The sequence below is a fragment of the Bos javanicus genome, chromosome 20, assembly GCF_032452875.1.
Source record: "Bos javanicus breed banteng chromosome 20, ARS-OSU_banteng_1.0, whole genome shotgun sequence".
NCBI classification, from domain to species: Eukaryota; Metazoa; Chordata; class Mammalia; order Artiodactyla; family Bovidae; genus Bos; species Bos javanicus.
In genome coordinates this window covers 31,497,123-31,511,537 of record NC_083887.1, presented here as the reverse complement: position 1 = coordinate 31,511,537, position 14,415 = coordinate 31,497,123, and the positions used below count along the sequence as shown (strand labels likewise).

The 14,415-nt window shown below is 45.1% G+C and overlaps 1 pseudogene; it reads left to right on the top strand.

The window, feature by feature from the left end:
• Positions 1 to 4,181: 4,181 nt before the first annotated feature.
• Positions 4,182 to 6,302, top strand: LOC133233332 (arrestin domain-containing protein 4-like; annotated as a pseudogene).
• The last annotated feature ends 8,113 nt before the right edge of the window (positions 6,303 to 14,415 follow it).

The following is a 14,415-nucleotide window of genomic DNA, read 5'->3' as shown; positions in this document are numbered from 1 at the left end:
TGGGGAGAGAGATGGGAGGGGGGTTCAGACCAAGGGGGGACATATGTATACCGATGGCTGACTCACGTTGATAGCTGGCAGAAAACAAAAAAATTCTGTAAAACAATTACCCTTCAATTAAAAAATACATTAGAAAAAAAGAAATCTCTCTTCAGGAATCTATGCTATCAAGGAACTTTCCCGTCGATGTACTCAGAATTGTCATACTTCTTAGATTAATTCCAATTTGCACAATGATTAAAACATGCTTCCCTATTCTCGGCTTATGAATCGATTTGGGTGGATGGAATCAGTATTGATTTGGGTGGGTGGAGTCAGGATTGGAAGTGGTATTGGGATGGGGGAGTCTTTGGCTGGAAGAACTGAGACCCAGGTCAGGGCTCCAAAAGATTAAGGAAATACAAAATGAAACCATGACATATAACCTTGAGTACCATGGTGGCCTATATTAATCTTTTTCATTTGTTCAAATATTGGTAAAGTAGCACTCCCCAACATAGCTTTTGAGAAAAATTTGAAAGGATCTTTGGAAAGCCAGTATGACAATATGCATTAAACATTTCAACATGAATACTCTTGAGCCAGAGTACTAATTCTATAAGCAGAAATTGTAGTTAAAAACAGACGTGTGTGCCAATACAAGATAAAAAATGTAAATAATAGTCTGCACATATCTGCACAATTCCAAACTATACTGCTCTTAGAGATAAAATGGAAGGCATGATTTTTAAAAAGTTTTAATTTTTGACTGCTATTTCTTCATTGCTACGCTGGCTTTTCTCTAGTTGTGGTGAGTGGGGGCTCCTCTTCAGTTGCAGCGTGCGGGCTTCTCATTGCCGTGGCTTCTCTTGTTGCAGAGCGTGAGTTCTAGGGCTTGTGAGCTTCAGCAGTTGCAGCACGTGGGCTCTAGAGCACAGACTCAATAGTCGTGGCACCAGGGCTTAGCTGTTCCACAGCACGTAAGATCTTCCCAGATTAGAGACCGAATCCATGTCTCCTGCATTGACAGGCAGATTCTTTACTGCTGAGCCACCAGGGAAGACCCGGCAAGGCATGATTTTTAAAAGACACCCAGAGGCTGAATGTACCACAGCAGTACTTGAATCCTAGACAGGGAGTGACTATAGCAACTGAGCTTGAAGGGGGTGTTTCTAAGCCAAGTGGGAAGGGAAAGCACGAAGGCACAGCTACCCATAAGGCTGAGAGAGGGCAGTTTCCAGAGCCTTTCCTATGTAACATTCTGCTGCAGTTCCTTCCACAAGTGCCTACATCGGTCTTGCATGGCTTTTCCGGGTCTCACGCAGCCACCTGATCTACAGTATTCAGCTTCCTGGGGGCTGAAGTTAGAGATGATGGGGAACCATCATTCACCACACAATTCTCCTCCTAGTACCAGTGGAGCATTCCCCCAGTCTCAGCCTCTGGGGGTTGATCAGACCCAAGTTCCTGTGCCCTGTGGGGCAGGGAGTAAGTAACCCAGGCTACCCCTCTGGCTTCCAGACAACAAAACGCTTGAGGGTAGACAGATGAAGTTGCAAACCTTTGGTCTCCTAGATGCTGAATCAATCTATCTGGGCCAAGAGGTTGGACCCAGAAAGAGTTTTGTGGAGAACGGGCAATGCCCACGTGACAGTAACACACAGAGCTGTGTAGTTTTCCAATGGAAAGTACAGATCCCAACATGTGCTAATCAGCACTTCATGCTGAAATATGACTTCAATTCTGTAACCCTACATTTTCTTACTTATAAAATGTAATTTATAATAGCACTTAAAGGAATGGGATAATAAAAAAGACATAGTACAGTGCTTATCATAAGTTCTTAGTGACTACTACCTGTTGTAGCTTTAAAGGTAATGTGAATAGGCATTAGAATCCTTCTATTTCTTGTTGAACTATCTCTAAACATTTTAGTATCAAAGTTATACATATTTTAAAGTGAAATAGGACAGTACTTTACAAATTGAAACTATAACTTACACCCTATCCCTTCCCAACTGATGAGTAACTATATTGATATATATTGAAGAATGTTTTTATGTTTTACAAATGTAAACACACTAATGCAAATTAATTAAACAAATATTATTTCCCTCCAAAGAACCACGCTATACGCATGGATTAATGACTTGTCGGTCATTACTGCTTTGGACACCTTTCTTTCTTTATTCAAAGGTGTGTGTGTGCATGCTAAATCGCTTCAGTTGTGTCAGACTCTTTGTGACCCAATGGACTGTAGCCTGCCGGGCTCCTCAGTCCATGGAATTTTCCAGACAAGAATACTGGATTGGGTTCCCATTTCCTCCTCCAGGGGATCTTCCTGAACCAGAGATCCAGTTGGAGTGTCTTGTGGCTCCTGCATTGGTAGGCGGGTTCTCTACCACTGAGCCACCTGGGAAGCCCCACAACACAGGCTACTTGCTGCTAACCTCTGTGGGGGAAGTAGCTGTCATTTGTGTTCAAACAACTTTCTGGGAAGTTTCCTCACCACCAGAGCCTAATAGCATCATGCTGAGCCTTCAAAGAGGACAGTGTTGTTGTCCTTCCCTTAAGCCTGGACCAGCAGAGCTTTCTACCTTGAATATCCTTATTAGATTCCCCAAGTCAGTTGCTTCCCAGGTGGCTCAGTGGTAAAGAATCTATCTGGGACAACCGGAGACTTTGGTTCCATCTCGGGGTTGAGAAGATCGCATTAAGAAGGAAGTGGCAACCCACTGCAGTATCCTTGCCTGGGAAAAACCTGGTGGGCTACAGTCCATGGGGTTTCAAAAAGTCAGACCAGACGTAGTAACAACAAGAACAAAGTCAGTTGCTCTAATGAACCCCTTTAACTTACCACTCTTGGCTGCCTTGACCAGAGCTTCCAACTCCCTGCCTCTTGTGTTGTCCATATTTTCCATCCTCTTTATTTCTTTATTTCTCATTTTTGGTTTTGGTTCTCTTCCCTCCTTTCTCTATCTCCTTTCTCACTTGTATTCCTACTTTTCTTTCTTTTTTCCCCCCTCAGTTCATGCACAACACTGGCTTTAGTGGGGATCATCTTAAACATTAGAGTTTGCTTTCACGGCAGAGAATCAACTACCATAGGGAAGAAGATTCAGCTGTGTCCTCACAGTCTCTTGTCTATGTTCTTCCCCTAAAATTCAGCTCTGCCAAAGCAGGCGCAGGTTCTACAAGTCAGTGTGCAGTACCCATCACAGCTCCTTGCTCACAGCAGGTTGTGGAAACACGCTTGTTTAAAATGCTTTGAATTAAACTGACTTTGTTAAGTTGAAGATAAATGACTGACCAAGGACATCTAGGCTTGGATGCACTGACATGTTTGCCAAGACAGTGTCTGAAACATCTGAGGAAGGATATAAGGAGATACAATTTCACTATACATCTGACACTAGAAGGGAAAAGCAAACCGCTACGATTAAACACAGAAAGAGACAACATTTTGAGTTTGCTATTGACTGATGTTTTGTTTAATAGCCATGATTATAGCACTAAGAATGATGATGAAAATCACAATAACTGTAATGGAGCAACTTATTATTTTGCCTGGGACTATGTAATTACCTGGCCTTGGTTAATGAATTTAATCAAAAAATTTGCCTTTAAAATGTTAAACTTCAGCTACCATCCAGGTAAGACTATGAAGACAAGAGAGGTTAGACAACTAGCTGAGTATCTTCTACCAAAGACTCTGCATCTAAATCTGTAGATCTTGACCCTGACACTTCTACTTGTTGGCTGAAAGTCTGAAGCAGTTTTAACTTAGAATTGAAGACCAAAGGGAAAGTCTGACCAGCAGTGTGGTTGCATGCAAAGATGGCCACATTTTGATCATCTCGGTAAGATCTAATGATACTCTGTTTCTAGGCAAAAGGCCCTGAGAATTAATGGATATAGTAACCTAAAAGTAGCCTCCCAAATAGCTTTTCTTGACAGAGCCCCTATTTCGTTTAAACAAACAACAAAAGTTTTAATCCTCTCAAATCAACAAAATCGACTTAAATTCTAATAACTCCATCCAAGATGACTGAATTTACCCTCAATCTTCTCAGATCCCACCTTCTGAAGCAATTTGCAACCACCCACCCCAATAGCCTCTGGTTGGACGCCTAAGAGCCCAGAACACTATAAATTCGCAAGGAAGGGGTCCCTGAAGACTTGTCTTCTCACCCGCTGAAGCGATGGAGCACTTTCCCCGCTGTGTGCGCGAAGCCTGGGATTCCGCGCAGGAGCCCCAGGAACCAGAGGTGCGGCAGCTCCTGCGCTCAGTGAACCCTAAGGAATGGCAGCTCCCTTGCTATCCTAGGCTGGGCGAACTCTCTCCGGACGAGGAGGACTTCAGTCCGGAAGAACCTTCTCCTCCCTGCAGGCTTCTGCGCCCACATTGCCCAAAACACGGACCCCGAGCACAGAGCCCCTAGAGGCCGCGCGGCGGGTCTCCGGCTCCGAACACCACACCCGCTCCCGGCCAGGAGTCACCGACGCCCTCAGGACGGGAGGACGCCGCGCTCCCACAAAGTTTCCCCGGGCGGATTTTGCCACTTGAGGAACCCAGTGTCTGAAACCCGAGACCTCTGACGCCGGACACCCTTCCGGAGCATCGCCCTCTTCCTGATCTGGAGAGACACCAACAGACGCCCCACGCACTGGACAGAAAGACTCTAGGTTGTCTCTCCGGCCGCCTTCGCCCCCAGGACCCCTCCTCTCCGCTGAGACCCTTCATTGGAGGACTCTCTGCGACAGATGCTATTACAAGAAAACCTCTCCGTTTAGCAATCGTGGAAGAATTCATCACAGGCATTTGGGAATTTCTCTGTTATTTAATAAATTGTATCTTTATTACTTACTTAACCATTACTTACTTGATGGTTAAAGTAAATAAAAAAACTAATACATATAAAACAAACATTCTCAAAATATCCTGAAAACAAAAAGAAAAATTTGAGTATTTACATATTAAGGAAATCTAGATTTATTCCACTATGATTGTTAAACAGATTGCAATAAGTAAATATAATGTTGACTGGTGCCACTGTCGTATTTCTTTTGATGGTTTTTAGGAACAGAAATGGGATAGCTCAATCATGTAAACATAAAGTAATTTATTAGGGGATAACACATAACTTGTGCGGTGCCCTGGGGCCCCAGTGTGCGGCTCAGCGTGCAGCTCAGTGTGCGGCTTCAGTGTGCATCTGGGGGCTGGAAGCTGGATGCTGAGGAGCCAAGGTTGCATGCTGTGCCTGGAAACTCAAGAGTCCCCGCTGCCTGCACAGGTGGAGTACCTGACCGTGTGCCTGAGTCGGAGAAGGCGTCGGCTTACTACAGCCTGGAAAACATGCACTTCCATTTAGCTTTCAGCGTCCATCTGAACCTTTGGTAGTCTCATTCAGCAGGAAATATGCAAAACTATTCAGTACTGTGTGAGAACCCCTGTATTGAAAGCTCAGGAGAAAATAGTTGGCTCTTGGGTTTTTTAATTAATTAATTTTTTCCATTTTATTTATTTTTAATTGGAGTATAATTGCTTTACAGTGCTGTGTCAGTTTCTACTGTACAACAGCATGAACCAGCTATATGTTTGCCTATAGCCCCTCCCTCTTGAGCCTCCTTCCTATTCTCCCACCCCCACTCCCTGTTAGTTTTTCACCTCTGGTCCAATTTCACTGAGTGCCAAGACTGAAGGAAAGGGATCCTGCAATGGAGAATCTATTCCAGTCTACACAGAAGTGGAGAATTGTTGCTCTCGTCTGATTGATCCCAAAGTGGCTGTCTTCCAGATGCAGACATACCTGGCCAACAGGAAAACAAAGACTGTGAGGCTGGAGGTGGCCAACGTGACTGGGAACCACATCACCTCCAGGAGTACCAACAGCTGGAAAGGGAAGATCCTTAGGATCCCGCCAGTGACGCCAACCATCCTGAACTGCTGCAGCGTAAAGGGGACTACTCTTTAGCTGTGTCTGTTCACATTCCGGGTGCTAAAACAAGTTGATGCTTGAGCTCCTGCTAGTGATTAGCACGATTCCATTAGGAACTCCAGAATATCCAGGCGGTTCATATGAGCTGGTTGACACTGACTCTGCCAGATCAGCCGGAAACACCACCAAACTATGAAAATGTGGCATGGGAGGAAGAATTCTCTAGACACACTTCTTACCTTCAACCCCCTGGGAGGGGGAGTCATGCCATCCTTTGTTTGCCTTGCCTCAGGAATCAGATTTCAGACTCTGCCTCTTTATTCAGAGGTAAATTCACATCCTAGAGGTGTAGAAGAGACCCAGCCTGTTTCCTCCATTCTCTGAACGTGTTTCAGAAATCACTGTGTCCATCATCAAATTAGAACGTTGGTTCTTTACCCCGCCCTTTTGAGCAAGAGGGAGGGCAGATGAGCTTAAGGTCATAAATATATATCAGCACTGAAGATGACAGAAGTTAAAGAATTTGTTACTTACCAGTGGGGCAACAGGATTGTTGCACAAGTTTGTGATGTGGTCTTGTGCCCCTTTTGAATGAGAGGGCAAAGATGTGAAAAGTCACAGAATGTAATGGAAGTCCTGATGTGATAAAGTGGAGGGGTGCCTGTGTTGACCCAAGAGAAAGTGCCTATATATAGTGGAAATACTATGTGGGCATATCTTTAAGAGGGTTTCTCAAAGTGGAAAAGCTGTATCCTAAGCCTTAACGTCCCGTGAATGCATTGGGAGGAGATAATTTTGGAGGATATAGTAGCACAGGGGTGTAAATGAACAGAAAAGGAGCCCACTCTAAATACAAAGTGAGCCCTCTGGTGTCAGGGTCTTTACATTCCACAGGACAGCTGGAAGAATCATCGCTTTGACTAAACGGACCTTTGTCAACAAAGTAATGTCTCTGCTTTTTAATATGTTGTCTAGGTTTGTCATAGCTTTTCTTCCAAGGAGCAAGCGTCTTTTAATTTCATGGCTGCAGTCACCATCTGCAGTGCTTGTGGAGCCCCAGAAAATAAAGTCTGTCACAGTTTCCATTGTTTCCCCATCTATGTGCCATGAAGTGTTGGGACCAGATGCCATGATCTTAGTTTTTTGAATGTTGAGTTTTAAGCCAGCTTTTTCACTCTCCTCTTTGACCTCCATCAAGAGGCTCTTTAGTTTCTTTTTTGCTTTTTGCTGCTAGGATGGTGTCATCTGCATATCTGAGGTTATTGATATTTCTCCCAGGCAAGCTTGATTCCACCTTGAGCTTTCTCCAGCCTGGCATTTTGCATGATGTACTCTGCATACAAGTTAAATATGCAGGGTGACAACATATAGCCTTGACGTACTCCTTTCCCAATTTTAAACCAGTCTGTTGTTCCACGTCTGGTTCTGTTTCTTCTTGACCTGCATACAGGTTTCTCAGGAGACAGGTAAGGTGGTCTAGTAGTCCCATCTCTAAGAATTTTCCAGAGTGTGTTACGATCCAAAGTCAAAGGCTTTCATGGTCAATGAAGCAGAAGTAGATGCTTTAAAATGATAACCTTACATGAATTGAAGACACGCGTTCACAAAACTATGTCACATATTACAAGTCTGATACAAAACCACATGTAGAAAATAAAATAGTTCTTTAATAGGAAGAACTGCAGTAGACGTAGGGAGAGCAGAGAGAAAGAGGAGCCCCGAATAATAGAATGAACATAAATTCATAAGAAAGGATAAGAGTTTTGCAAATAACAAAAAAGAACGAAAGAAAGACGTCTTGAAAACGTGGCATTAACTCTATGCATTTGTGAACTAGGTATGAAAACCATAGTATATATGAAGTCTTCTTTTGATTCAGATCATCTACTGTAGAAAAAAATAGGAATATTACAATTCTAAGGAGGCGTGGGACTCTCCTTTTCCCCACCCCTACATGATCACTCCGTTCCTCTTTTCCCTTTCTGATGTGAAAGCAAGAGGACCTGGAATCTCAGCCCAGCTCCAGCATGAACCAGCTGTAAGCTGTGGGTTTTGCAAAGGGGGAACCTGGCTGAGCCTCGTCTCCAACACCAGGCCATCCTCTCTCATCTGCTCAAAGGAGAGAACCTGAAGTGTGATTTGACCAGTTGTGCCTTCCAAGCAAAGAGGCTTCTTCCAGTGAATGGAAACTGCCAGGGACCCTCATCTTCTCCCCTCCCCTCCTTTAATCCAATCACCATAAACCACTCAGAGCTTCCATGCCCCTCCCAGAAAGATGTGGTTATCTCCTCAGTCCCCAGGGACCCCGAGGTAATTTGCAAGGCAAATGAGTGTGGATCCCACCTATCAACTCCCGGGTTTCCCAAAACCTTGTCGGGCAGGCACTATAAAAGGCACACTCCGCACCTAGCAGAATCATTCGCCTCTGTGCTAGACCCGTTGCACTCTCGGCCTGGTGAGGAGGCTGAAGCCATGGAAGCGCAGTCTTGGAGGAGGGCACATCCCGAGCCCGCCTTGCCTCCGGGCCTGAACCGAGAACAGGCCTGGGCCTGGGCTCTGGATAACTTCCCGGCGCTGAGCCGCCCCTCCTGCCTAAGCCCCGAGTTCTGCGGGGACGCGCACTACTGCGCCTGTGGGCTGTCGCGCCACGCTTGTCCCGGACACGCGGACGGTCCCCGCGTCGAGAGCGGCCAGAAACGCTGGCGAGACTCGCAAGGCCAGGAGCCGGCTGCTTGTCCGGGATGGAGCGACAGTCCCGTCAAGAAGAGGCCCAAGCCACACAGCGCCGGGCCCAGGAGGGTCTGAACAGCCAGCAGCTGCGGAGGCTGCCAGACCCGCGGCCAGATCGCCTCCAGGAGGCCAGGAGGCCTCCACCCCACCCCACACACCTCGAGGCTGCGGAAAACTGAGACTTGAAACCCGGTGGAACCCGGCAAGGGAAGGAATAGCAGCCTTCTCTCTGGCCCACAGTACCCCTTCAATCACCACCCTGGACTGGGGCCTGAGTCACCCCAGCGGAGGCCCAATCTGCCGGGCTGGACTTCTCCCCTGGGCTCCGCCTCTCTCTGGGACGAGCCTGGAGATATCTGTGGGACAGAACATTCCTTCTTTGTTCTTCCTTTCTTGGATAATTGACGGCCTTTTCAATTAGAAATCTCTTCAGCCATACAAAGGAGCGCATTTGAGTCTAGTCTAATGAGGTGGATGAACCTAGAGCTTATTATTCAGAGTGAAGTCAGTCTGAATGAGAAAGATAAATCTCCTATACTAACGCGCATACATATATGGAATCTAGAAAGATGGTACTGATGAATTTATTTGCAGGGCAGCAATGGAGAAACAGACATAGAGAACAGATTTATTGACAGGGTAGGGGGAGGAAGGAGAGGGTGAGCTCTATGGAAAAAGTAACAGGGAAACTTACATTAGCATATGTAAAATAGATAGCCAATGGGAATTTACTGTATAACTCCTGGAACTCAAACTGGGGCTCTGTAAGAATCTAGGGGGGTGGGATGGGGAGAGAGATGGGAGGGGGGTTCAGACCAAGGGGGGACATATGTATACCGATGGCTGACTCACGTTGATAGCTGGCAGAAAACAAAAAAATTCTGTAAAACAATTACCCTTCAATTAAAAAATACATTAGAAAAAAAGAAATCTCTCTTCAGGAATCTATGCTATCAAGGAACTTTCCCGTCGATGTACTCAGAATTGTCATACTTCTTAGATTAATTCCAATTTGCACAATGATTAAAACATGCTTCCCTATTCTCGGCTTATGAATCGATTTGGGTGGATGGAATCAGTATTGATTTGGGTGGGTGGAGTCAGGATTGGAAGTGGTATTGGGATGGGGGAGTCTTTGGCTGGAAGAACTGAGACCCAGGTCAGGGCTCCAAAAGATTAAGGAAATACAAAATGAAACCATGACATATAACCTTGAGTACCATGGTGGCCTATATTAATCTTTTTCATTTGTTCAAATATTGGTAAAGTAGCACTCCCCAACATAGCTTTTGAGAAAAATTTGAAAGGATCTTTGGAAAGCCAGTATGACAATATGCATTAAACATTTCAACATGAATACTCTTGAGCCAGAGTACTAATTCTATAAGCAGAAATTGTAGTTAAAAACAGACGTGTGTGCCAATACAAGATAAAAAATGTAAATAATAGTCTGCACATATCTGCACAATTCCAAACTATACTGCTCTTAGAGATAAAATGGAAGGCATGATTTTTAAAAAGTTTTAATTTTTGACTGCTATTTCTTCATTGCTACGCTGGCTTTTCTCTAGTTGTGGTGAGTGGGGGCTCCTCTTCAGTTGCAGCGTGCGGGCTTCTCATTGCCGTGGCTTCTCTTGTTGCAGAGCGTGAGTTCTAGGGCTTGTGAGCTTCAGCAGTTGCAGCACGTGGGCTCTAGAGCACAGACTCAATAGTCGTGGCACCAGGGCTTAGCTGTTCCACAGCACGTAAGATCTTCCCAGATTAGAGACCGAATCCATGTCTCCTGCATTGACAGGCAGATTCTTTACTGCTGAGCCACCAGGGAAGACCCGGCAAGGCATGATTTTTAAAAGACACCCAGAGGCTGAATGTACCACAGCAGTACTTGAATCCTAGACAGGGAGTGACTATAGCAACTGAGCTTGAAGGGGGTGTTTCTAAGCCAAGTGGGAAGGGAAAGCACGAAGGCACAGCTACCCATAAGGCTGAGAGAGGGCAGTTTCCAGAGCCTTTCCTATGTAACATTCTGCTGCAGTTCCTTCCACAAGTGCCTACATCGGTCTTGCATGGCTTTTCCGGGTCTCACGCAGCCACCTGATCTACAGTATTCAGCTTCCTGGGGGCTGAAGTTAGAGATGATGGGGAACCATCATTCACCACACAATTCTCCTCCTAGTACCAGTGGAGCATTCCCCCAGTCTCAGCCTCTGGGGGTTGATCAGACCCAAGTTCCTGTGCCCTGTGGGGCAGGGAGTAAGTAACCCAGGCTACCCCTCTGGCTTCCAGACAACAAAACGCTTGAGGGTAGACAGATGAAGTTGCAAACCTTTGGTCTCCTAGATGCTGAATCAATCTATCTGGGCCAAGAGGTTGGACCCAGAAAGAGTTTTGTGGAGAACGGGCAATGCCCACGTGACAGTAACACACAGAGCTGTGTAGTTTTCCAATGGAAAGTACAGATCCCAACATGTGCTAATCAGCACTTCATGCTGAAATATGACTTCAATTCTGTAACCCTACATTTTCTTACTTATAAAATGTAATTTATAATAGCACTTAAAGGAATGGGATAATAAAAAAGACATAGTACAGTGCTTATCATAAGTTCTTAGTGACTACTACCTGTTGTAGCTTTAAAGGTAATGTGAATAGGCATTAGAATCCTTCTATTTCTTGTTGAACTATCTCTAAACATTTTAGTATCAAAGTTATACATATTTTAAAGTGAAATAGGACAGTACTTTACAAATTGAAACTATAACTTACACCCTATCCCTTCCCAACTGATGAGTAACTATATTGATATATATTGAAGAATGTTTTTATGTTTTACAAATGTAAACACACTAATGCAAATTAATTAAACAAATATTATTTCCCTCCAAAGAACCACGCTATACGCATGGATTAATGACTTGTCGGTCATTACTGCTTTGGACACCTTTCTTTCTTTATTCAAAGGTGTGTGTGTGCATGCTAAATCGCTTCAGTTGTGTCAGACTCTTTGTGACCCAATGGACTGTAGCCTGCCGGGCTCCTCAGTCCATGGAATTTTCCAGACAAGAATACTGGATTGGGTTCCCATTTCCTCCTCCAGGGGATCTTCCTGAACCAGAGATCCAGTTGGAGTGTCTTGTGGCTCCTGCATTGGTAGGCGGGTTCTCTACCACTGAGCCACCTGGGAAGCCCCACAACACAGGCTACTTGCTGCTAACCTCTGTGGGGGAAGTAGCTGTCATTTGTGTTCAAACAACTTTCTGGGAAGTTTCCTCACCACCAGAGCCTAATAGCATCATGCTGAGCCTTCAAAGAGGACAGTGTTGTTGTCCTTCCCTTAAGCCTGGACCAGCAGAGCTTTCTACCTTGAATATCCTTATTAGATTCCCCAAGTCAGTTGCTTCCCAGGTGGCTCAGTGGTAAAGAATCTATCTGGGACAACCGGAGACTTTGGTTCCATCTCGGGGTTGAGAAGATCGCATTAAGAAGGAAGTGGCAACCCACTGCAGTATCCTTGCCTGGGAAAAACCTGGTGGGCTACAGTCCATGGGGTTTCAAAAAGTCAGACCAGACGTAGTAACAACAAGAACAAAGTCAGTTGCTCTAATGAACCCCTTTAACTTACCACTCTTGGCTGCCTTGACCAGAGCTTCCAACTCCCTGCCTCTTGTGTTGTCCATATTTTCCATCCTCTTTATTTCTTTATTTCTCATTTTTGGTTTTGGTTCTCTTCCCTCCTTTCTCTATCTCCTTTCTCACTTGTATTCCTACTTTTCTTTCTTTTTTCCCCCTCAGTTCATGCACAACACTGGCTTTAGTGGGGATCATCTTAAACATTAGAGTTTGCTTTCACGGCAGAGAATCAACTACCATAGGGAAGAAGATTCAGCTGTGTCCTCACAGTCTCTTGTCTATGTTCTTCCCCTAAAATTCAGCTCTGCCAAAGCAGGCGCAGGTTCTACAAGTCAGTGTGCAGTACCCATCACAGCTCCTTGCTCACAGCAGGTTGTGGAAACACGCTTGTTTAAAATGCTTTGAATTAAACTGACTTTGTTAAGTTGAAGATAAATGACTGACCAAGGACATCTAGGCTTGGATGCACTGACATGTTTGCCAAGACAGTGTCTGAAACATCTGAGGAAGGATATAAGGAGATACAATTTCACTATACATCTGACACTAGAAGGGAAAAGCAAACCGCTACGATTAAACACAGAAAGAGACAACATTTTGAGTTTGCTATTGACTGATGTTTTGTTTAATAGCCATGATTATAGCACTAAGAATGATGATGAAAATCACAATAACTGTAATGGAGCAACTTATTATTTTGCCTGGGACTATGTAATTACCTGGCCTTGGTTAATGAATTTAATCAAAAAATTTGCCTTTAAAATGTTAAACTTCAGCTACCATCCAGGTAAGACTATGAAGACAAGAGAGGTTAGACAACTAGCTGAGTATCTTCTACCAAAGACTCTGCATCTAAATCTGTAGATCTTGACCCTGACACTTCTACTTGTTGGCTGAAAGTCTGAAGCAGTTTTAACTTAGAATTGAAGACCAAAGGGAAAGTCTGACCAGCAGTGTGGTTGCATGCAAAGATGGCCACATTTTGATCATCTCGGTAAGATCTAATGATACTCTGTTTCTAGGCAAAAGGCCCTGAGAATTAATGGATATAGTAACCTAAAAGTAGCCTCCCAAATAGCTTTTCTTGACAGAGCCCCTATTTCGTTTAAACAAACAACAAAAGTTTTAATCCTCTCAAATCAACAAAATCGACTTAAATTCTAATAACTCCATCCAAGATGACTGAATTTACCCTCAATCTTCTCAGATCCCACCTTCTGAAGCAATTTGCAACCACCCACCCCAATAGCCTCTGGTTGGACGCCTAAGAGCCCAGAACACTATAAATTCGCAAGGAAGGGGTCCCTGAAGACTTGTCTTCTCACCCGCTGAAGCGATGGAGCACTTTCCCCGCTGTGTGCGCGAAGCCTGGGATTCCGCGCAGGAGCCCCAGGAACCAGAGGTGCGGCAGCTCCTGCGCTCAGTGAACCCTAAGGAATGGCAGCTCCCTTGCTATCCTAGGCTGGGCGAACTCTCTCCGGACGAGGAGGACTTCAGTCCGGAAGAACCTTCTCCTCCCTGCAGGCTTCTGCGCCCACATTGCCCAAAACACGGACCCCGAGCACAGAGCCCCTAGAGGCCGCGCGGCGGGTCTCCGGCTCCGAACACCACACCCGCTCCCGGCCAGGAGTCACCGACGCCCTCAGGACGGGAGGACGCCGCGCTCCCACAAAGTTTCCCCGGGCGGATTTTGCCACTTGAGGAACCCAGTGTCTGAAACCCGAGACCTCTGACGCCGGACACCCTTCCGGAGCATCGCCCTCTTCCTGATCTGGAGAGACACCAACAGACGCCCCACGCACTGGACAGAAAGACTCTAGGTTGTCTCTCCGGCCGCCTTCGCCCCCAGGACCCCTCCTCTCCGCTGAGACCCTTCATTGGAGGACTCTCTGCGACAGATGCTATTACAAGAAAACCTCTCCGTTTAGCAATCGTGGAAGAATTCATCACAGGCATTTGGGAATTTCTCTGTTATTTAATAAATTGTATCTTTATTACTTACTTAACCATTACTTACTTGATGGTTAAAGTAAATAAAAAAACTAATACATATAAAACAAACATTCTCAAAATATCCTGAAAACAAAAAGAAAAATTTGAGTATTTACATATTAAGGAAATCTAGATTTATTCCACT